The sequence below is a fragment of the Pleurodeles waltl genome, chromosome 11, assembly GCF_031143425.1.
Source record: "Pleurodeles waltl isolate 20211129_DDA chromosome 11, aPleWal1.hap1.20221129, whole genome shotgun sequence".
Classification (NCBI taxonomy): Eukaryota; Metazoa; Chordata; class Amphibia; order Caudata; family Salamandridae; genus Pleurodeles; species Pleurodeles waltl.
Window position 1 is genome coordinate 420,848,376 of NC_090450.1, and position 23,240 is coordinate 420,871,615.

Consider the following 23,240-nt stretch of genomic DNA (forward strand, 5'->3'; position numbering starts at 1 on the left):
CATCAATCATCAAGATAAAACATTTGATGAAACCACAATATAAACCATATTAATCAGAAATAAACACTACTCAAGAAAAGGGTTAACAAGGTTTATTCCCTATTGATTACAATTTTAATTCATCCATTAGTTCAATCTTTATTTCAAATCAAACTTTATTAATTCAACAGTTAGAAAATATTATCTCTTGAAGAAAACATATGTGACCAAACAGCAGCATAAGCTCTGGATGTCAGCATTAATAATGTAACTCAGCAATTTAGTTTGTCAGTCATTTGTCATCGTCAATGTCACCCTAATCAGCCTACCTAACCAAGATTATCATTAGCATGTGGGTCTTCATGCGAAAACAATTTGAAAAACATTAATTTTGGAAAAATCTACATAAGAGTGAATATCAATAAACAGCGCAGTTGGTACCTAGAAGAAAAGGCACAAAATTGTCAGTCACATTTTCATAGCTACCTATCCAGGATGGATCAGCAACAAGTCAGTCTTCGTTTTCAGGTCATCAGATAGTCAGCTACAGATCAGGCTCACAGAGTATGAGCCTAATATCAGCACCTCGGACAGCGTCTCCTAACGTCATCAATCTCTTCCCAGATTCACATAAATTCTGAAGTCTTAGCCCTTTGCCATGACTTTTTGTTAGGGTCTCCCAGTCCATCCCACTAATTACTAATTGGTCAACTGGTCGGAAAATATGATTCTAACCTATAGTTTTTATTTACCAAATCTTTGACTTTGCATATATTTTGAGTCCCATAAAACTGATTGGTTCTTCTTCTGATGAGAACATCATCCGGCTCTTCAGGTAACAAAATTGATGCATATGTGTCTTCAGTCAGTGCCTCTATTGTTCAAGTCCTGGGAAAGTACATTTAGCCTACACTGCACATAATTGTATCATATTGACTTCATCATCTCCTGTCTGTTGGTATATTGCAGAATGTTCTAGCTAAGCAGCTTGAACTCTGAGCGGTCTTCATGTTCGGAGCGAGCAAGGCCCAGTGAAACCAGGCCCTTAGTCAAGCTAATTTAAGAATATGAATTAATATAAAACATAGGTTATACATTTCATTATGACATATTAGTACATTTGCTCATATATTTTTAATTATTTTGCATCTTCTACGTTATTTTAATACACATGGTTATCATACCCCGTGGGCACATTTCTTAACGCACAGTATTTTCTATCATTGATTTTGCTACGCATTTTCTTTATTAGTAATCACACATTTAAGTCATTATTGATTTCTTAATTAGCAGAGCTGCTCCACCAGTCCCTCTTCTGATGACTAAATATGTCATCACACCTTTCTGAACAACACTTTATAATTCTGTCTCAGATGTATTTGGTTTTCTCCTTGAATTTTCACTATAAATTTGTCTCCTATGTGGTTCTTCCCTCCTCTGATCATTCTTAGATTTTCGTCATTTTATCGTTTGCCATAATTTGCATGTACCCCATAATCCTAATATGGAAACAATCACAATTAATATTCCTTGTACAATTTTCCACAGTATCCCATTCCAAATTTGACTAAACCAATTTCCCACGGAAGCAAATCCACTTCCAACCTTTCCCCCTGTCACATGGGCTCTCATTATCCTAAATGAGACTACTGGATTTCTAGGCAGCAGGATCGATAACGGTGTGGGGGACTGAGTCTGACCCACGTGTAAGGAACTCTGTCACCCTAAATCCGGTTTTTGCTCCGGCTAACTAGCAGTGCCTCATTTTTCCCAAGGGGAAGAGATGATTGGGCAGCCTAGCACATGACATCTTTGGAACTTCTCAGGGAAGTCGTGGTCACTCAGATCCAAACCAACTCTCTCATTTACAGTATGATTTCATATACAAATGACAAAGGCAGTATAAGTTTTATATAATGTTTTAATAAAACGACTGCATTTTAGATAATAAGGCGTGAGCCGCAATAACCAGAACCATACAACACAGTAGGATTGAAATAGTCACAAGGAGAGTAAAACATAAGAACGACGCTATCATGGTGTCTAATAGTTTCTACTCTCCCTCTGCTAGTTCTTTTTTAGAGCACAGCATGTTAAGCTTCTAACTTGCCTTTCTGAATCACTGGGGAGACATCAGCCCTCATACCTGAGCAAAGGCCTGTGATCTTGGTTCAGCATCTGCAACGAGGCAGTCAGCGTCTAGTTGTGGTTCCCTGGTCGGAATCTCCCTCTTGCGTGTATTGGGACAAGGAAGTGTTTTTATAACTAACATGTCAGCGTGATCACAAAATGTCCCTACGCAGGAATGCCAAAGACTAAACTCCTACCACGTCTATCGGCAATGTACCAGACTGTATCCTTGACTGAAGCACAGAGTGAACAAGAATGTGTTATGGAGAACTCCAGTGCTGAAGTAGGCTAAACAGTGTGATATGAATATAAAACAAGACCGTAGAACTGGCTATTTGAAAAATAACAGTACAAAGCCTAATAAAAAGCATTTAGAGCAAAGTCCACAGAGGCTCTAAGCTGCAAGCAAATTAATAAAATACATCCAGGGCAAAGTGCACAAAGGCCTAAAGCCTGCAGCTAATGCGCAAAGGATACGTAAAACTAACCACACTACACCCCAAACTCCTGGTTCTTTCAAATCCATCACATCCTTGCTTTGATTAGTTAAATTAGTAAGTAAGTCTCTTATCTCCTTATCATTCTCTGGAATATATGAGCAACAATGCCTAGCATTAATCATTTTACAGACTCCACTGACTTTCGCTAAAATGATGTCTAAAGCAAGCCTATTTTGAAGCGTCATATCTCTATCCGCAGCCAATTCCGTATTTAACAGGAGTATTGCCCCTGTAAAGTTTGTCAGCATGTTATGCACAATAGTAGACAACTTTTGTTTCTTAATTGCATTTAAAATAACTCCTACAGAAGGAATTACTGCACCAAAAATGCCTCCACAATTGCAGAAGAGGTTTCCCTCCTCTGTCGCTCATGATGTAATTCAGTCACTTTTAGTATTTTCTTTAGATTATCTATCTGATAAATCTTAGGGAAAACTATCCCTAAATAGCATGTCCCATACCATCCCCTAGGAAGACGGTAATAAGCATTAAGTCCACAAACATAGTAAATCCCAGGAATCACAGGGTCCAAACCATTCAGCATAAAAGTCCATTTACTCTAAAAAAGGAACACATGCCTTCATTCACTTGTTCCCACAAATAAAGTGTTGATGTGTGATTTCAGCCTATATCTACAAAGCTTCCCTACATGTAATGCATCTAAAGCTAATTTCCCTTGTGTTTTAATAGCCGTGTAAGCATAATCATTCTTAGAAGTCCTTTTCTCCAATCCTTTCTCTAACTTCTCCTTCAATGCCTTCCTTCTGTCAACAGTATGCCCTAAAAAGCTCTTTTCTAATGGGGTTAATAAGCAAGTTAGGTTGTTACGGTGTGCACAAGCAGTTCCAAATGTTAGTGTGGGCTCAAAGAATCCTCTAACCAATACTATATCATGTTCCTTAGCTAGTTCACTCAAATATCTAAGAATAGGTACAAAAGAAAACACTACGTCATGATTAGAATAGAAATACTGGATATACTCTTGATTATAGAACCTGGTTAGTAGCAGACTACAAGTTATGCCATATGTCAAAGGTAAGCTATGGTACATAACCCCTTCCTCCACAGAGGAAGGAATTTGTGTACACACAAGACAATTCCTTGCATCCATCGTCTCCACATACTCACCCAACAACCGATAGAACACATTAGAAGAAAGCTCTCCTTGAGCATTAGTGTAGTCATGTAAATATTTTTCGTCTAACTTAAACCTCTCTAAAGCTGTTAGAGTAGTAGTCCCAAGAACAGGAGCAATAGCAGCCTCTTTCATTTCATGAACAGAGATACCCACAATCATTATTATAAACATTATTCCACACATAATTGCCACTCCCACACTCAAATGCCTACAATATCTAAAATTCCTAACACAATTATTTAATTCAGCCATGATCTGTAAAGAATCAGAAAGCAAAATCAACCCTTAGATAAAGTACAACAGAAAAATCAAAAATTAAGAAAAATATTTATTTCTCACAGTTCAGTTTCCCTTTTCTCCTTGTCAAATCGGTTTGCAGCTTGTCACCTCCAGATTTTCAAATGTCATATCAGGTTATTAATGTCTTTTCCGGTTTTATTTCAACAATCTCTTTTCAGATTTTTCTTTAGATTAGCTCGACAACTCAGTCTATTGACTCCCTTCTGGTTGCATCAAAGTACTGATTCAGAACTTCTCTGTCAAAACAAAAGGACATGAACTCGTTCTGCCATTCACTTGTTGCTGCAAATGCCCACTCAGGAACTGCGTATCTTCGACTTGCTACTCTCTTTCTTTTCAACCTTCCTTCTCTGCCTATTTCTCCTTCACTTAATTCGTCCTTTCTCGTTACATCCACTTCTTCCACTATTGGTTCGTTTATAACCAATTCTTTCTTTTTCCCAATTTGCTATGCAAGCCAATTGTCTCCTTTTCTTGTTCCTACTGTCAATATTCTCTTCAAAATTGGACTCTTCTCTTTCCCTTTTTCTATGGTGTTTTCTCTTGATGGACCTGCAATGGGCTTAGGAGGAGTCGGACCACTTTGGCTTTGATCCGTCTCAACTCTTTCCCCCTCTTGATCTGGCACTTGCTCTGCTTGTGCTTTAGCACTGTCTACTTCTGGGAGAACTCTTCATGTACTCGGTTCTCCTGCTGTATCTGTTGAGTTAGGCTCTCGCTAACCCTCCTGTATTTTTGCACTCTCATCTCTCACTGATGCTATTGATCCATCTTCCACCAGCTCTGGGTCAATTTCAAATTTGATTTGAATGTAGATGTAGGATGTAGGAATGTAGATGTTACCTGTTTCGCAGCTGTTGGTGCTCTCAACAACACTTCTTTTTGATCTTGCGGACTCACCACTCTCTTGGTATGGTTTGTGTGTATCCAATTTGGCAGTCCTGCACACTTCACAGCCATCATAGTTGCCAGCACCACCTGGTATGGACCCTTCCAACGCGGCTCTACACAAGTCTTTCAGACATGCTTTTTGATGACAACCCAATCTCCAGCTCTCAGATTGTGACCTGGGTCATGGATGGGTGGCAGGGTAACTGCCTGCACCTGCTGAAAGATCGAACCACATCAGCCAGACCTTTGCAGTAGTCTAACACCATATCATCTGTGATACTGACAAGAGCATTAGCTGGAATTGCTGGTAACCTCAGTGCTCTGCCCATGAGAATCTCATGGGGTGACAGTCCTGTCTTTCTGTCAGGTGTATTTCACATTGACATCAGTACTAAAGGTAATGCATCTGGCCATTTCAGATTTGTTGTGGCACACATTTTGGCAATTCTTGATTTTAATGTACCATTCTTTTGCTCCACTAGTCCTGATGCTTCTGAACGGTAACTGCAATGCAACTTCTGCTAAATATTTAATGCTGCACATAAGAGTTTAATCACTTTGTTATTGAAGTGTGTTCCCCTATCTGATTCTAAAGAGATCAGAAATCCGAACCATGGTATTAGCTCTCTGAGCAACAGCTTAGCTACTGTGAGACTATCATTCCTACTTGTGGGGTATGCTTCAGTCCAATGGCTGAACACACACACAATCACCAACATGTACTTCAATCCACCACATGCAAGCATTTCAATGAAATCTAACTGCATTCTGCTGAATGGTCCTCCTGCTCTTCCGATGTGGCTCAAATTCACCACTGTCCCTTTTCCCACATTTAGTTGCTGACAGATGACACATTGATGACATACTGCCTCTGCTGCTTGTCTGAACTTCGGATTAAACCAATCAACTTTAAACAGCCTAACCATGGCATCTCTTTCAATATGTGCTTGGCCATAGTAGTAGCGTGCCATCTGAGTCAACAAACTGTTTGGCACAACCATCTGACCCTCCTCAGAAACCCAAATCTCGTCTGGTCTTTGAACGCACTTAAACTTCACCCAAAGCTTTTTCTCTTCCTTGTCTGCAATTTCCTGCAATGTTTTCAATTCTTCTAGGGTATCAATCACTTTCAAGGCAAAACTTGCACAATTAGTTCTTCTTCAGGCAATAATTCCCACTTGACTTTAAACGATATACAGTTCAATGCGCAAAATCTTGCGACTTGATCTAAATATCCATTTCCCAATAAGATGTAATCTTGTGTCTTTTGGTGTGCACTCCATTTTACCACAACAATTTCTTCGGGTAACTGTACTATGTACAACAACTCTTTGATTCGGTCGCCTTTTCTCACTGGGGTTCCAGTAGAGGTCATAAAACCTCGCTGTGACCACAACTGGCCAAAATCATGAACAATTCCAAATCTGTATTGACTATCAGTATAGATTGTAACCCTCAATCTTGCAGAGATATAGCAGGCTCCAGTAAGAGCTACTAGTTCTGCCACTTGTGCAGAGTATACACCTGGAAGCCACGAAGCTTCTAATGTGCCTGTAATTGTGCACACGCCATATCCTGCCCTCAGGGTGCCTGTTCTATCTCTGAGACACGAACCATCAACAAAGACAATTTGATCATTTTCTTCCAAAAGTGTGTCTTTAATGTCAGGGCTTGGTTTTGTACACAACTCATCACCTCAAGACAATCATGTTCAATATCTTCTTCCTTTTCAATTTCAGCAGTTTCACTTGGAAGCAATGTTGCTGGATTCAGCACTGTACATCTTTTCAATGTCACATTTGGAGCACCCAATATGCTCGTCTCATACCTTGTCAGTTGTGCACCCGTCAAATATTGCGTTTTCGTCCTTGTAAAATCTCAACAAATGTGGTACCATTACCGTCAAAGGGTATCCCATGACTACCCCCTTACATTGGGAAATGCTTTGACCAACTGCAGCTACTGCGCGCAGGCAACCTGGTAAAGCTGCTGCGACTGGGTCCAAGGTTGCTGAAAAATAGGCTACTGGGCGATAAGCACCTCCATGGACCTGTGTCAAAACAGACAAAGAACAAGCATCACGTTCATGACAAAACAATGTGGTGAAAGGCTTTGTGTAATCAGGCATTCCCAATGCTGGAGCTCTGCACAAACTCTCTCTCAATTCAGTGAATGCTTTCATCTGATCTTCGTCTAGGGTAATGGGATCTGTAACTTCCTTATGTGTCAATTGATGCAAGGGTTTAGCGACTTCAGCAAAATCTGGAATCCACTGTCTACAGTACCCCACCATTCCCAGAAACATCCTGATATCTCTCTGTGAAGTCAGCGGACTTCTCTGCAGAATCATTGTAATTCTCTCCCTAGAGATTCTCCTCTAAACCTTCTCAATCTGGTGTCCCAGGTATTTTACAGATTTCTGGCAATACTACAATTTCACAGGGGAAACTTTATGTCCAAACTTTCCTAAATGATTCAACAGGGCAATCGAGTCATGTTTACACTTGTCCCTTGTTCTGGATGTGATCAATAAATCATCAATGTACTGCACTAGAGTCGACTGGCATGGTAATTCCAATGACTCCAGGTTCTTTTTCAAGATCTGATTAAACAGTGATGGTGACTCCGTATACCCTTGTGGAAGCCTGCACCAGCTGTCGACTCTGTCTAGGAATTTGAAACTATAAAAGAAACTGACGATCCTTGTGAAGTAGCACAGAAAAAAAAGCTTGTGACAGATCTACCACTGTGAACCACTCTGCATCGCAAGGAATCTAAAACAGTATCACTGCTGGATTGGGCACTACCGGACAACATTTGACCACCATGTCGTTCACTTTTCGCAAGTCTTGCACAATACGTAATTTCTCACATGGCTTTTTCAAACCCATTATTGGTGAATTACATGGGCTGCTCAGTACTTCTTTCAAAACTCCTTGTTTTAGGAAGTCTCCAATTATTTGTGCCACTTTCATCAAAACATGCTGTGCCATGTTGTACTGTGGAAGCTGCAGGAACACTGCATTGGGCTTCAGAGTGATTTTAATCAGCTCTACTTCTTTAATCAGACCTACTTCCTTCCCTGTCAAATCACAGACCTGTTCCTTCATGGTTGCCTGCAAATCCTTTTACAGTAAACATCGGGAAAAACTCAATCAATGGATATTCTCCATGGGCGTTGTTACCCATCATCTTAGTCGCCTGTTCTTCCTCATCATCACTATTTGTTTGGACTTCTATCCCAGTGTCTGAACAAATAATGGAACATTTTGTCCTAAACAGTAAGTCTCTTCCCAATAGGGATACGGGACTTGAATCGCACACCACAAATCTATGCAATCCTTGATAATTTCCAATTTCGACCTGCACTGGTTCTGTGATTGGATTTGTCAACTGTCTGTTTTCCACTCCCACAACTTGAACTGTTCTGCCTGAAAGAGGTAAATTCGGGACTTCTATGCTTCTTACTGTAGAGCGCATCACTCCTGTATCAACCAAGAATGAGACCTCGTAGCCCATCAATTTTCCCTTCACAAAAGGCCCCCTCTGATCTACTTCTAGGGAAGCGACAAGCGTACAAACTCCTTAATCCAAACTGTCACTCATCCATTCTTCTTATATTTCATCCTCACTGTAAAATGGAAACTAATGCACTGTGTTATTACTACTGCCTTGTCTCTGACCTGTGACCTGCTGAGTAAGCATCACCTGTTGCTGTTCCACTGGAGCTTGAGGTTTTTGCATTTGCTGTCTAGGTACAATGGGAACCTGCTACTGTACTGGTTGCAATTGGGTAAACTGTGCACGTGGCACCTGCATTTGCTGCACCAGTAAGAAATTCTGTCCTCGATTCTGAACATTAGGAATAAATCCTTTCATTCTTTGGACTTTCACAGTTTGAAATGTACTGACGTCACCTTGCTGAACAACACCATCCTGCGCCATCAACGGACACTCCTGCTTTCAGTGTACCACGTTTCCGCACAAATTACATGGCAACATCTTTTTCATTCCCTACATGTCATTCTAAACAACCATAGTCCCTAAGTCCGGACCACGCATCATGTCCATTCCACGCCCACTTCCCCTCACTTTAGGCTGAAAAATAACAGCTCGCTGTTGCGGCAGCATAGGCGGTACTATAGATCCCTGCACTCCTATTTGAGCTGCCTTTATGTGCATCACCATCGCCTTCTCTTTCGACTTTTTCTTTTTCACTTCAATCTCATCACTACAGTATTTTGCATATTGCAACACCTCATCAATCGGCTTTGCCTGCCAGCAAATTAAATGATTCTTGATCATCTGTCCTACTTCTGGTCTCAAACCTTCGACGAACCTGAACACAAAATGCAACATGTCCTTCCGCTCTACTGCTTCCTTTACCACTGTACTCCTTAAATGCTTTCAACAATATTTCATAGTAGGTTTGTATTGACTCTTTAGACTCTTGGACCGTTCTATCAATCCGCTGCCAATCAATGTTTTTGGGAGAAATCCTTGCCTTCAGGAACTCAATCACCTTATAATAATTTTTCATCACCTCAGGAGAAGGGGCACCTGTTACTTTGTCCCTTTCTGGTTCGCTTGTCGGCCAGTCTACTGCTCTCTTATACTCAACCCACAAGTCAGCTGGTACCACTATCTCCAATAACGTGTTCAAGTCTTCCCACAAACATTTGGAAAGTTTCACAAACCTCTCTGTCTGTTGATACCACTCAACCGGCTTCTCTCTCAATTTTGGATAATCATTTGTGAGTGACAATATATCACTCCTGTGCCATGGAACATGAACAAACTGATCAAATCTCACAGGGTGACGGTTATTAGGGAAAAGGATTGGCGCTCTGAGAATTAGAGGTAAGTTACAAAGCTCAAATGATATCACACACAGTGCCCTCCTGGGGGCCTACACCCTAACCCCCAACTGTAAGAGAATCAAACAGAAAATGTCATACAAAAAAAGGCACTCAGTGAATATATATAAATTATAGTGAATAAATAATTATGTTCTGTATAGTCTCTGTAGTTTCTTTAGAAGAAGAAAAAACAAACACCGGACTTGAATATCGTCGGATGGTGTAGCTTATAGTCCAGAATTAAAGAGGCGTAGCAGTCTCCAACGTAGTTCCAACAAATATAGGTTTATTTCAAATTCAATCCAATCAATCAGTAGTACGTCTGCCAGTCATCATATTCATGATGTTCTTATAGTTCTGTTCAAACCCCACAGCCAACACGTGTTTCACCCAGGGATCACCCCATAGACTTAATCAGGGCTGCAAGATTAGGCAATACGTAATCTTATTCTTGTATTGATAAAATTCCATATATCTTCAATGTGTATGTTATTACGATGTACCTATCAAACAACACGGTAAAAGACTAACCCAAATCTGGGAGGTAAGTCAGTAGCAGCGTCGCCTCGGCGGAGTGTGTATCTGTGAAATGTTCCGGTCGCGAGTACCACATGAACAAACTGCCCTCCTGGAATTTCTCTCATCGGAAGCATCTTTACTGATTCTCCTTTGTCGACACCTTAAGACCCCTCTTGTGAATCCCGCATTTGTTTATCTCTTTTTTGGTCCATCTTCCTTCCCACTTCTCTAATGCTCCCCAAATCTGAGCACTCTGTAGCAATTCTCTCAACTGTGCCTTCATTCCTGCTGATCTCATGTGTTCAAAATACTTTGCCTCGAAATCTAATCTGTAGCTGTGTTTCAAAAGCTTTGTTTTCTCAATGTCAATATTGTGCTTCTCTGCTAGCTCTGCTAATTTCTGATGTATTTTACTCACTTCTCTTGTAATCTTTGGATACAAATACCTCAGCTCTTCTTCTGTGTAAGATTCTAATCTGTTCACGCCCATTGTTCCCTCAACTCACTCTGTTGCTTCTATATTCAGCCTCACACGATTTATCTGCTCTTCGCTTTTGGATGCATTTTGAGGAGTGTTTAAACTATCCAACTACTCGCTCAATTGCTGAGCTGACAATCCCTGTAATGAAATGTTACTCGCATTTGGTACTGGTAATTGTTGCATTACTCCACCTGAAGCTTGTGGTGTCAAAAGTTTCAAACTCTGACTCGCATCCAGGCCATTCGCTGCATCAGGAAGCGCCACAAGTGGACTAAGATCCATTAAAGGTCTAGATCCATTAAAAATGTGTCCTGTAGACAACATCATTTGCACAGGATCATTCGTACCCCTCCTCACAAGACTCTGTGATATTTAATTCTGATCTCCTGCATTTGATTTCTTTTGTGCAAATAGGGGTACCGCTGGACCAACAGTAATTGGTAATAATATTGCATCTGGTGCTGCCCTAGCACTCTCATCTTGTGGAAATGTTACCCCCATTGCCTGTTTCATGACTGGTGTGACATCTGACTGTGTTCCTGTCATTGGTGTAAACTTCGGCCAGCCCTGCGCTTGTGCTGAAGGCAATAACATTGGTGTTGGATCTGTTTGAACCAGCATTGGCTTCGGAAGCACTTGCTCCCTTGGTACCACTATGTTCAAAACTGTCTCAAGAACTGGTATCTCCGGATAAATTATCTGAACTGAATGTGGATGCATCTGTGCTTGGACCACAGTAGTTGTTCCTGCATTAGGTGTACACTGTACTACCCCCGGTATCTGTCCTCCTTGTGCTGCTCCCTCAGCCCCCTGTGCTGGTGCTGAAGCAGCTGTAGTAGTACTAGTACCTGGACCCCTTGCATAAGTCATTAAAGGTGGAGGTTGATCTCTCAACAGCTGCGTAATAAGATCCTCAACATCAGAATCTTCATCATCTTATTAAGACTTTCTCTTTTTTTCTTTTCCCCTGCATTTTCATCCTCTTTAGCACTATCTTCTTTCTCTGCCCCATCTCCCTCCGTAATGGCAGGAAACAACTTAACATCCTGTAATGTCACTGCTCTCCATCTCTTTTGTTCCCAATCCCATCTAGCTTCAGCTAAAGATTTCTCAACTCGGTCATCCTCCTTTTGAACCTCATCTCTTGATGCTGTCCGGCCACTATCTCCCAGACCGCTAAAGCCTCGAACTGTGCTTGTCTTGGTAATGGCTTCATATCATGTAACAACATTTGCAATTGATCCAAAATTCTCAAATTAAACGTTCCATGCTCCGGAAATGCTAAAGACCCTTGTTTTTTTGCTAGCTTGCACCATTGTTTCAACCACAAAGACGGTGCTACACCTCACTCCTCCATCACAATGTTAGCCGCCGAATTTTCCGGTGAGGTCGACTCCCCTACTGTCACTTTAATGTAAGTGTCGCTCTTCATTGCACTCTTAAACGCTTTGAAAAACTTAATTTTACCTGTTTTGTTTACTTTGATTCAATAATTAAATGACTTTTACTCCCAAGATTCCTTTCACCCGCTTACTCAACCGATTGCCTCTTACGGATGGCTGCCAATCCGCTTGTGACCTTTCTCACTAACCGACCTATACCAGCACGGCACACTCTGACGTCACACTACACACAGCGGCTGACAAAGTCTTGCGGCTTGTCCTCCTCCTTCAATTCATACAACTAATGCAATTTATTGCAAGCACTTTAACCAAATTCCAATAACTAAAACAAACCTGCTGGTTTACTACAGGAAGGGACACAATCGCTTCAGAAACCTTACGGATTTTCACTAATGGCTCCTTGGCTCATGTAGCTATTCCTCTTTCTTAGTCTCCCACATTCGCAAGCAAAATTTGACCTGCAAATTTTACTCTCAACTGATCAATGGGTCTGTCCTGGTGTACACAGAGCTCGCCAAATCTCAGTAGAAAAATGTCTCTCACTCGATTATCACACACACGGACTTGTTGACCACACCCGATCAACCTACTAAACTAGACAGATTACAACATATAACCAAGTGTCTCCTACACTTGTCAATATACTTTGGAGTCTTAGGCCACGCAGGGTCCGTACATCACCAACAACCACGTGGATAATTTTTGAGCACGAAGCGCCACACACATATGAAGTTCGATGACTTCCCTAGTCCCATACTACAGGGTACGCACACTCCTACTAAATTCAACTAGAGTACGCAGACTCTCTACTTTACCTCACATACATCACAATTCACCTGCGGTTTGCTTAAGCCTGTGCAAGCGCAACTTACTACTTTCACACTATCCCAAAACACGCCGAGAACATACCCAACTTACTGACAGGATCCAGGATCTGGGAAAGTCATTTCTGGGCTTAAGGAGACATCATGGTTACTACAATTGCCATTTCAGAAAAACAAATTCAAACCTCATAAAAATATGAACAACTAACCGTAACTTAAACTACTACCATGGGGGAGGAGCCAAAATGGCGGCCGGGACGGTCGCTTGATTCGAGTGCTCCGTCCCCGGCTCGATCGAAGCATCCTGTAAGGCACCCCCCGCAGCCTGGTTGAGGCGGCTGGGATGGCGGCTCGACCGGGAGGGACCGGGGCGTTCATTCCGAGCTGTGTGCCCCCCTCGGAGAGCCGGCGAATCGGAGCCGGGTCTTGCGGGCTCGCGCCGGGTGCGGCGCCAAGCAGGAGGAGCTGCTCCTGCGGCCCCGGTCGCGCTCTTGCCAGGTGCGGCCGCCTCCCGCCTCTAAATTTGCTCGCGGCCGGGGGGGGGCATAGCGATATTTGCAAGGCACCCTGAGGCGCGTTAAGCTGGTGCCGGCCTGTGGGGCCAGAGCGCCATTTTGAATGCCGCCACAGCAGAAGCCGCGTGTACACGCTACAAAAGAACGGAGAAGGGGCACCCCTGCCCAGAAATGAAGATACATAGCGGTGGCAGCTCAGCAGGATGCAGGGGATATCAAAGTAGAGCCAAAGGAACGAGGTGAGGAGGGCACCTGAGGGGGGGGGGAATACCAATATCAAAACCAAGCAGTGGGGAAACTCCTGGACTTTTGGACACCCCCCCACCCCACCTCATCATTAACGCAAGGGCGCAAGATTAATGTGGGCCACGTGCCCCCGCGAGCTCGGACCAATCAATTAGCACAGTATAGACGGCTGGTGCAAGCCGCGGGCGTGTGGGCTGCGCTGGACCCCCCTGCAGTGCCACGACACGGAGCCCATTCGCGGCGCCCGACGTTTGCCTTGATCTGTGGTCTCTCCCGTGCGGCGCCGCCTTTCCCGGCCCTCAAATACGCTCCCCTTCCATTTGGGGAAACCTCTGGCACCAAGCCTTGCCATCACACAGGAGGAAGTGAGTGCTCCCTTCCAGCTCCTACGCCCCCGCGCACCCCGGTGGGCCCTGCGGACAGTCCCACAGGAACTTAACGCCGGATCACCGAATCAATCAATGGCTGCAGCATTTGTTAATGAATACAAGGACCCAGGCTACAAATACGCCTGAATAAGGCTACACCATCCCTTGGCATTGCTGGCCAATCTCACGCTCTTAATGCCAAATGTGTACTCTACGCCCAGGTCACTCAGTAAAAGTTTAAATCAACAAATTAGGAAGACTAAAAGTGCGAAATCACTGCAGATTGGGAGGTGATCTTAGAACAGCCAAAATGGCCGGCAGAGCCAAATCAGCTAAGAACTCAGACCGAACCACTCAAGGGCTAACGCCTGCCGACCAACAATCTAACCCATCCCTACAGTCACTAGAAAGTACAATTCTTGCGCATTCTGCTCAGTTTGAGAAAGTATTGCAGGCAATATTGGACACTAAGGCCCTCATTCTGACCCTGGCGGTCGGTGATAAAGCGGCGGCCAAGCCGCCAACAGGCCGGCGGTCTAAAATATGCAATTCTGACCCTGGTGGGAACCGCCAACACAGCCCGCCAACTTAACACTCCGCCCGCCACAGCGGTACAAACAAACAGCGCGGCGGTTCCCGCCAACAGCCAGGCGGCAGACAATGTACCGCCCACCCTATTACGACCCACCAATCTGCCACCTTTTCCGGGGCGGGAGCACCGCCGATAAGAACACGGCGGAAACAGACTACGAACGGGAAAACGCTCACCTCTACGCACTCCACGCGAGATTCCGGCAGTATGGAACCAGAGTTGCAGGTCATCCCCGCACTCCTATTCCTGCTCATATACCAGGAGCACGCCCGGCGGCGCGGAAGACATCGGTGAGTACTGCACCTACGACACAGGGGAGGGAAAAGATTACCGGCACACACCCACCCACCCACATCCACTACAACACACACATCAATGCATTCCCACAGATCACTGTCACAACCCACAAACCACCCCCCTCCGAAATAATGCAAAGACCAAAAGAAGAGATCATAAACGGGCAGATATATTGAAATATGTACACCAGTAATCCCAATAAATAAATAAACTATGTACAAAATATATACAGCTACTAAATGTAGTCCAACCACTGTCCGTGGATCACAGGCGTCCTGTGCAAAGGGGCAAGGCCCAGTCCCACGACAAGAACTCCACGGAGAGAACACTGCAGGGGCATCAGAAAGAAAATAGGACAGGCACCTCAGGGGGAAGGGAAGGGGGGGCACCTCAGCCACTTGAGTACACGACGCCAGATCCACGAGGGGACTCCATGACCACTGGGCCATCCTGGGGAGAGCAAAGCCACAGTCCAAACAGTCCATACAGTGGGTGGCCTGCCCACTGGGCCATCCTGGGGAGAGCAAAGCCACAGTCCATACAGTCCATACAGTGGGTGGCCTGCCCACTGGGCCATCCTGGGGAGAGCAAAGCCACAGTCCATACAGTCCATACAGTGGGTGGCCTGCCCACTGGGCCATCCTGGGGAGAGCAAAGCCACAGTCCATACAGTCCATACAGTGGGTGGCCTGCCCACTGGCCCATCCTGGGGAGAGCAAAGCCACAGTCCAAACAGTCCATACAGTGGGTGGCCTGCCCACTGGGCCATCCTGGGGAGAGCAAAGCCACAGTCCATACAGTCCATACAGTGGGTGGCCTGCCCACTGGGCCATCCTGGGGAGAGCAAAGCCACAGTCCAAACAGTCCATACAGTGGGTGGCCTGCCCACTGGGCCATCCTGGGGAGAGCAAAGCCACAGTCCAAACAGTCCATACAGTGGGTGGCCTGCCCACTGGGCCATCCTGGGGAGAGCAAAGCCACAGTCCATACAGTCCATACAGTGGGTGGCCTGCCCACTGGGCCATCCTGGGGAGAGCAAAGCCACAGTCCATACAGTCCATACAGTGGGTGGCCTGCCCACTGGGCCATCCTGGGGAGAGCCAAGCCACAGTCCATACAGTCCATACAGTGGGTGGCCTGCCCACTGGGCCATCCTGGGGAGAGCAAAGCCACAGTCCATACAGTCCATAACAGACCCCACTGCCACTGGAGGAGGCAAGTTGGCCAGAGGACATCCTGCAGCCCTGCCCGAGATAGATCCTGCCCTGCCACGTCTGCCAAAGGGCCAGCGGTTCTTGCCTTGAAGGGCCCAGTTCAGCGGTTCCTGAGACGGCGGGGCCCAGTTCAGCGGTCCTTGCCCTGAAGGGCCCAGTTAAGCGGTTCTTGAGACGGCGGGGCCCAGCGGAGCGGTTCTTGAGACGGCGGGGCCCAGCGGAGCGGTTCTTGAGACGGCGGGGCCCAGCGGAGCGGTGCTTGAGACGGCGGGGCCCAGTTCAGCGGTCCTTGCCCTGAAGGGCCCAGTTAAGCGGTTCTTGAGACGGCGGGGCCCAGCGGAGTGGTTCTTGAGACGGCGGGGCCCAGCGGAGCGGTTCTTGAGACGGCGGAGCCCAGCGGAGCGGTGCTTGAGACGGCGGGGCCCAGTTCAGCGGTCCTTGCCCTGAAGGGCCCAGTTCAGCGGTTCTTGAGACGGCGGGGCCCAGTTCAGCGCTCCTTGCCTTGAAGGGCCCAGTTCAGCGGTTCTTGAGACGGCGGGGCCCAGTTCAGCGGTCCTTGCCCTGAAGGGCCCAGTTAAGCGGTTCTTGAGACGGCGGGGCCCAGCGGAGCGGTGCGTGAGACGGCGGGGCCCAGCGGAGCGGTGCTTGAGACGGCGGGGCCCAGTTCAGCGGTTCTTGAGACGGCGGGGCCCAGTTCAGCGCTCCTTGCCTTGAAGGGCCCAGTTCAGCGGTTCTTGAGACGGCGGGGCCCAGTTCAGCGGTCCTTGCCTTGAAGGGCCCAGTTCAGCGGTTCTTGAGACGGCGGGGCCCAGTTCAGCGGTCCTTGCCTTGAAGGGCCCAGTTCAGCGGTTCTTGAGACGGCGGACGGTCTATGGCCAACTGCTAATTGCCTGGTGGTGCCCTCCTGGGCAGCGGGGATGGTGCTCCTTCACTGCCCACCTGGGCTGTGGGTGGTGGGGCCCTCCTGGCCAGCTGGGCTGGGTCCTCCCTGGGCAGCGGCTATGGGGGTGGTGGGCTCTCCCGGGGCAGCTGTGCCGGTTCCTCCCGGGGCAGCGGCTATGGGGGTTGTGGGCTCCTCCTGGGCAGCAGGCCTGCTGCCTGACCTCTCCGACTTGCTGCCCTTGCCCTCCTTAGTCGTCGGCCTGTGGCCCTTTCCTCCCTTTGGAGCTGTGGCTGGTGACTGTCTCTGGGTGGTGTCCGGGGGGGATGTAGAAGGCGGGCTCCTGCGGCGCCCCTTCCGCCTTCTGCTCCTCTTCCCAGGGGGTGGGCTGGCTGTCCCCTTGCTGCTGGGCGAAGATCCAGACATGCGGGCTGGCGGGCTCCAATACCCCTGCACCCTTGTCAAGGGGGCTGCAGGGCTGGTGGTGGCTGAGGTGCTCTTCTTACCCCGACGAGAAGGAGGGGGGGGCTCAGGGTCAGGAAAGAAGTTAGTAGTGGCGAGGAAGAGCTTCTTGGGACAATGGAGAGTGGTAGGTACAGTGGGAATGGGAGTGGAGGGAGAGGATGTGGTTGTAGGTGAGTCACGTTTGCTGTCTTTGGGTGCAGGTGCAGGAGGGATAGGCTGTCGTGAGGTGGATGGCTGTTGGGTGGGTGGGTGGCTGCGTTTGTGTGGTGTGGAAGAGGGGGTGACAGACACAGTGGGAGAGGACACAGGGGACGTGTAAATGGCAGTGGGGGTGGTGACTGCACGTGTGCGGACTGGAGTGGAGGGTGTGCTGGTGATGGAAACACTGGCTGATGGTGAGGTGAATGTAGGTGTGAGTGTAGACGTCACAGGGAGGGAGGAGGGAGACGAGGAGGTGGGGGTCACAGAGGTGGTAGTGACTGTTGGCATGTCTGCATCGGAATGTTGCGTGTGTGAATGTCTGCGTGATCTGTGGTGCTTATGTTTGGATGAGCTTCTCTTGGGTGTTGAGGTGTGTGCAGGCTGGTCTGATGGTGTGGGTGGGACAGGCAGAGGAACAGGAGACTGGGAGGAGGGAGTTAGTAGAGGCAGGCAGGAGACAGGGACAATGGCTGCCGTCAGTGCTGAGGCCAGAGCCTGGAACGATCGCTGATGGGCAGCCTGACCCGAATGAATGCCCTCCAGGTACGCATTGCTGCGATGAACCTCCCTCTCCACCCCCTGGATGGCATTCAAAAGGGTAGTCTGCCCAACAATGAGCGTTCCGAGGAGGTCAATGACCTCCTCACTGAGGGCAGCGGGGGTAACAGGGGCAGGGCCTGAGGTGCCTGGGGCGAAGGAGATGCCCGGCTTCCTGGCAGAGCGGGCACGGGGCGAACGCGGAGGGGCTGCTGGGAGGGCGGAGATGGTGCGCTGGGTGGCGGCTGTACCTGTAATGGCGGGGGGCACGGATGGTGCCACCCCCGCAAGGGAGCCCCCTTCCGAGGACGTGTCCGTGTCGCTGCAGGGTCCAGTCGTCCCCGTCGTGGAGCTCCCCTCGCCCTCCGTCTCACTGGTCCAGTCTGACTCTGTGGCATGGCCCTCCTGGGCCATGTGAGATGCAGCTCCCTCCTGCCCCGATGCCACTTCTCCTCCGCCTGATGATGCTGATGCACACAAGCACAGAAAGACAAACAAAAAGGGGGGGGGAGAGAGGAATAAAGGGATATTGAGTACATGGATCTCCGGTACAGTTAGCGGACATGACAGACACAGATGCCCCCTGCACTAAGTTGCGCACTTGGGGTCCGCTACGCATTCCGTGGAACATGCCCTACACGCCTAGAGTTGACAACTGCACCCATGGATGACACGGCCCAGGGATGGCTGTACTGACAAACTACTGAGGGTGGTGGCTGGGGACACAGGGGCTTACGGGGGTGCCCAGCCTACAGATATCGCCCTGGCCTAGGGGGACCCCCAGCCCTCCTCCCTCAACCAGACACCTCCACTGCGCGACAACAGAGTAGATAATGCTTGTACTCACCCCCTTGTGTCTGCTGTGCTGCCCTCACGCGCCCATCCAATTCAGGGTAGGCCACCGCCAGGATCCGGAACATCAGGGGGCTCAGTTGACGGCAGGCACCCCGCCTACGTTGGGAGGCCATCCCCAGCAGAGACTCGGCGGTCTTCTTGGTCCCGCGGCGGATGTCCTCCCACCTCTTGCGGCAGTGGGTGCCCCGTCGATGGTGGACCCCCAGGGTCCGGACTTCCTTGGCGATGGCACGCCAAATCCCGATCTTCTCATGGGCGCGGACCTATGTGACACGTACAGGGAGGGAGAAATACCACGTTCAAGTTTGTCAGCATTTTCCTTTCCAGTGGCCCAACGCCCCCCATCCCCGCCAGGCCCCCCGCCATGACCCCCGCCAGGCCCAACATGCCCCCCATCCCCGCCAGGCCCCCCGCCAGGCCCAACATGCCCCCCATCCCCGCCAGGCCCCCCGCCAGGCCCAACATGCCCCCCATCCCGCCAGGCCCCCCGCCAGGACCCCCGCCAGGCCCAACATGCCCCCCATCCCCGCCAGGCCCCCCGCCAGGACCCCCGCCAGGCCCAACATGCCCCCCATCCCCACCAGGCCCCCCGCCAGGCCCCCCGCCAGGCCCAACATGCCCCCCATCCCCGCCAGGCCCCCCGCCAGGACCCCCGCCAGGCCCAACATGCCCCCCATCCCCGCCAGGCCCCCCGCCAGGCCCCCAAGCCAGCCAGTGGCCCCAAATCCATATTGAATTAAACTCACTTGTTGGTCTGGAGGACCGTAGAGTAGCGCATACTGGGGGAGGACCCCATCCACAAGTTTCTCCAACTCCTCTCCAGTGAAGGCAGGGGCCCTTTCCCCAGGTGCAGCAGCCATTGTCCCTTCCAGACCGAGGTCACAGCAACACTTGCAGTATAGGTCCTCTCCTGTGAAAGTTCAAGTCGCAAGTGGATAAGTAGATAGAAAATGGCGGTCACGTCCGCGGCGGTGCGTACCGCGGCGGTGCGTCCCGCCACCGCCGGCGCCCTTCGCCATTGGCTCCTGAAACCCATAGGCTTCAATGTTAACCAATGCGGCTTGGCGCCGCGGTCTTGGCCCGCCGCCCGCCGCGGTGTGCCACGCCAGCGCATTGACCTCACATCCCATTGTCACACTTCACAGGTCAGGCAGCCGCCATTTCCAGGGCCCACATGGCTCAATTTCAACTGCGTCACACAGGCCTAGGCCTTGCTTAGCCACTCAGACACGCCATTCACTGCATAGAGAATCGTTTACTGTGCTAGCTGTGAGTACGTACCTGTGGGTTGCTTGACTGTGTGCTCCATGTTGTCCTTCCTAGGCACCGTCCGCTGGGTTGGGCGAGGAGACGGATGAATCCTCCCGTGTACCGACCGCTGGTGGACCTGTCGACAATGGAAGAACGCCACATTATCCTGACCTACCGTCTTAACCGTGCCACTATCCATGAACTGTGTGCCCAGCTGGAGCCCGACCTGATGTCCCCCATCCGCCAACCCACAGGGATTCCCCCTCTGGTGCAGGTCATGTCAGTACTCCATTTCTTGGCAAGTGGGTCATTTCAGACAACCGTGGGAATTGCTTCTGGGATGTCTCAGCCCATGTTTTCGAAGGTGTTATCCAGAGTGTTGTCTGCCCTGATGAAATCCGTGAGGAGCTACATCATTTTCCCTGAGGTGGGCGAATTGGCTACAGTGAAGGGTGATTTCTACGCCCTTGGACATATTCCCAACGTAATTGGTGCCATTGATGGGACCCATGTGGCTTTGGTTCCCCCAAGAGACAGGGAGCAGGTGTACAGGAACAGAAAAAATTACCATTCAATGAACATCCAGGTGGTGTGTTTGGCTGACCAGTACATCTCGCATGTAAATGTCAAATTCCCTGGGTCAGTGCATGACGCCTACATCCTCAGGAATAGCAGCATCCCTTACGTGATGGAACAGCTACAGAGACACCGTGTATGGCTAGTGGGGGACTCTGGGTACCCCAACCTGTCGTGGCTACTGACCCCAGTAAGGAATCCCCGGACCAGGGCAGAGGAACGGTACAATGAGGCCCATGGGCGTACTAGGAGGGTGATCGAACGCACCTTTGGCCTCCTAAAGGCCAGGTTTAGGTGCCTGCATATGACAGGTGGATCCCTAATGTACTCACCTAAGAAGGTGTGTCACATCATCGTGGCCTGCTGCATGCTTCACAACCTGGCTTTGCGCCGCCAGGTGCCTTTCCTGCAGGAGGATGGTCGAGACGGTGGTGTTGTGGCAGCGGTGGAACCTGAGGAGAGTGACGAGGAGGAAGACGACGGGGCTGAAACAGACAACAGGGACAGAATCATTGAACAGTACTTCCAATAGGACACAGGTAACATTTCAAAGATAATTTAGTAAATGTTAACTACTCTCCAGCATCTCTGCTGCCTGTCTATTTGCCCCAGTGTATGATGACTGAGTTTTGGCTTTTCCCTCCCTATTTCAGATCTGGGGTCCCCACTACGAGTCCTGTGCTTCGTTTCCCCATGGACTACAGCTTTGTGGCAGCTGTTTGTTGACTTCACCATGTACAAGGACATATTTGCACTGTCATGTCAATTACAATCTATTGAAATCACAGCTAGACTCCAGATATTTTGGTGCAAAATAGGTGTTTATGTAAGTGCTCAAAATGGGATGGGTGGTTTCAAGTGGGTGGGGGCTATGGTGAAGGAATGTCCATGGCAGAGTCCAGAGTAACAGTCACACAGGTGCATTGTCCAGAGGCCTGTGGAGAGATGGAGCATGGGCAGTTCAAGGATGGACAGGGTGACAATGTGGGACAGTGGGATGACATCAGGTGGTATCCATTGCTGGCGGGGGTCTTGACATCCTACTCTGTCTTCTTGCGAGATCTCAGGGCCCTCTTGCGGGGTGGTTCTTCTCCTGCAGGAGGTGGGGGTCTGGTGGGCTGCTGTTGTGCGGGGGCCTCCTGTCCACTAGCGCCGGCGGAGGTGGTTGGCTGTTCTTGGTCCAGGCTAGTGGCAGGGGCCCTTGGGTGTTGTTCAGTGTCCGCCCTGTTGTTGACGAGGTCCTGCAGCAGCCCTACCATGGTAACCAGGGTGGTGTTGATGGCTCTGATGTCCTCCCTGTACCCCCGATAGTGTTCCTCCTGCAGTACCTGGATCTCCTGGAACCGGGCCAGTACCATCGCCATCGTCTCCTGGGAGCGGTTGTATGCTCCCATGATGGTGGTGAGGACCTCGTGGAGAGTGGGTTCCCTGGGCCTCTCCTCCCCCCCCTGTCGCACAGCTGCCCTCCGAGTTCCCCTGTTTCCCTGGGCCTCTGCCCCCTGGCCGGTGTGCCCACTACCACTGCCCCCAGGTCCCTGTTGTTGTTGGGGTGGTGGGTTATCCTGGGTGCCCTGTAGTGGTAGACACACCGCAGATTGACGCGCCCTGGAGACAGAGGCATGGGCCCGCTGGGTGGGAGCTGTGCTGGTGTTCCCAGAGGGGTTTGGGTCTGTAGTGGCCTGGGCCTGTGTGAGGGGAACCGACTGTCCAGAGGTCCCCGATGGTCCGGGCTGGTCATCGGTGTCCAGGTCGACAGAGCTGCTGTCATCGCTGACGGCCTCTTGGGTGGGGGGTGTGGATAATTCTGGCCCCTCCGCCGCAGTGTGTTGACGGTCGGGTCCTGCAGGGGTATAGAGGTATGGTTATAGTTTCAATGTGTGGCATATGGGTGTATCTGTGGGTTCTCGTGTCCCCAAGTGCTGGCATTCGTGTGTGGGGGCTTTGGTGAGGGTGGCTTGTGGGGGGGATGTGTATATGCATTGGGCATGCTTTGGTGATGGGTGTCCATGCTTAGTGGACGCATGCAGGCCTAGGTTTTGGGATGTGTGGGTTGTGATGGTGAGACATTGGCGGGGAATAGGTGTGCTGGGGGTGGGGGTGAGGATGGTGGTGGGGGTGAGGATGGTGGTGGGGGTGAGGATGGTGGTGGGGGTGAGGGTGGGGGTGAGGATGGGGGTGAGGGTGGGGGTGAGGATGGGGGTGGGGGTGAGGGTGGGGTT